The following is a 2489-nucleotide window of genomic DNA, read 5'->3' as shown; positions in this document are numbered from 1 at the left end:
CATCTTGTCGCAAATCTTTAGTCTGAACTGAGCTTCAGGTGTTATGATGTCAGAGCTTTGTTAGGGTGCTGTTGAGGAATTGCACTCTATAGGGGGCTAATGTGATTACACAACTGAAAACTGTCAAGTGGATGAAGGTGATGATGTTTACAAATTTCAACCTGTGATATTAGTGTAATCTTGCTGCACGTATTTGGGCTTATTTATACTCTTTCTACTTCGCTGATACTGTGGAAACGTCCAAAAGATGCAACATTAATGGGAACACAAAAGACTCAGTGCTTTGTCACATTGTAAACATTGCAGCGTGGCTTCCACAGCATCCTTTTTATGTAATGCCCTGCTGCCTGAGAGCCCCCTTACTCCTGTCCGAAAGGGGGAATCTCCTGCAGCAGGGGCATGTGTGAGGCGTGTGACTCCGACAAATGTCACAGAAAACTGCCCCAAATTTAACTGGAAATTTTCAGGAGTGCATGTGTGAATGGAGCTAGTGAGGCTTCTGCTTTTCAGACAGCATAGGTAGTACTTATGCGAGTAATTCTTCAAGAGGAGGAGGTAGCAGCGTGGCATATTCTGGCCAAATGTATCTGTCACAGGGCGGGCATTTTTTAAAATCATTATGATCACACTGATGGTTTTGATATTGTAAATTCATGTCAGCACTAAGGATACACAGCAAACATTTGGTTTCTTCTTGTATTTTGCGGGCTGATAATGGCAGATCAAGTTTTTCTTCCCATGCAGTCTGTTGTTGTGGACATCGACTAGATAAAGAGATTTTTCATGCCTTAACACATACAGCAGTGTGATATATATAGTTTACCGTAGGTAGGTTTACCGTTATTATTTTATCATATTGCACTAAAGGTTTAAATCTAGGGCATTTTTCACAGGCATAACTGGTGGAAACAAGCTAACATTTTCCCTAACTGTGAGGGATAATCACATGTGGTGTTAGCAACCTTTGCTATCTCTAAAGGCCAACAATGTTGAGATCTTTATCCCCTCAACACATTACGCGTCCAATTCTTGTTCTCTATCTTTGAGACATTAAATGGCTCCACAGAAGTGGGGAAATATCTGGTTTATAAAATCTGACCCTATGGCAGGAGGAAAGCTGATATGTGGAGTTAGCCGAGATGAAATCTGACCCGAGCACTTCCAGGAGCAGAGTGAGGTGTATCACACAACCAGGGCACTTTAAAATGAAGGAAAGGGAGGAGCAGGGGAGAGAAGACAGCAGACGATAAAAAGAGGAGGGGAAGTTAATGATGGATGCTGTGAGTCTATTTTGGTACGGCACCCTCTCGCTTCACTTCCAACACAACATGTGCTAATTGCATTAAAAAGAGATGTTGCACCTAAAAGAGGAGCACAACAGATGTGTTGCTCTGAAGTGCGTTTCTTCACAGAGCAGAGGAGGAATGAATAGAGAGTAGAGAAGGAGGGATGTTGAGCTGGGAAGTGGAGGATGTGTTTATAGAGTTCAGCTCCATACCAGTAATGGCTAGAGAGTGGTGGGGAGGCTAATGGGGAGGTGAGGAGCAAGACAGGATGAAGACACAGGGAGGAAATCAATGGTTCACTCTAATCTACTGTTAGATTTCCAGGCAGATGCTGTGTGAGGTTGAATAGTCAAAATCAAGAGCCCGTACATGGGGAATCAATCAATTTTTGTTTAGATTTTCTGGATGGATTTTGGCAAGAACTGCTGCTTAGATGGTGTTTAGTAGTTTTTCTCCTCCTCTTGAGTTTTGAACAATTCAGTGGTAAAGTCAGTTCTGTATTTTATATTTCTATGCTGCACTCCAACCCTCCAACGTGTTTTACCTTGCAGAAAGCATGTCATATTTCCCCTCCTTTAACTCCTCCGCGCTGCATTGTGATCTCATGTGTCTTCTCCATCTAAAATATTTAGGGATTCTTTCTTTTTTACCAAATTTCTGTCTTTAATTGAGCTGTATTTTTAGTTTCCTTCTATGTATTCTGATTCAAGCTTTTCCGAACTCCTCCACTTGTTTCTTTTATATATATAAAAAAAAGATCCTACCCACCACCACTCAGCTGGTTTCGGAGTCTCTGCACTCACTCTTCAACCTGCTATTTTTAGACTTGGAACTCCTCCCACTCCTGTTCTTGCATAGATATATCTGGAAATAGACATTCCTAAGTTTTCATCCTTGCAATCTCTTCCTCTTGCGCTGTCTCTGTCGCTCAATCTCTGTGCAGAAAAGTCGACCACGGCAAGGATTTTCTGCCCTCACTTTAGCTCCTGACGCCATTTTCTCGCCTATTAGCTTTTCTCTTTTTCTTTGTGATTCTTTCCACCTCTTTCTTTCTTTTTCACCTCTAATATTTAGTTGTGACTTTCCTTTCTTTCAGTGACTGCTTTGCCTTCAGCATTCTCTCATATCTTATTTCCCTTTGTTCCTTTCTGTCTTTCCACTCATACTGCTTTGCTCTAACTGCGTTTTATTTTTTTCAGATCG

The sequence above is a fragment of the Cheilinus undulatus genome, linkage group 22 (assembly GCF_018320785.1).
Source record: "Cheilinus undulatus linkage group 22, ASM1832078v1, whole genome shotgun sequence".
NCBI lineage: Eukaryota > Metazoa > Chordata > Actinopteri > Labriformes > Labridae > Cheilinus > Cheilinus undulatus.
The sequence above is the reverse complement of the archived record's forward strand: the minus strand, read 5'-3'. Positions refer to the sequence as shown.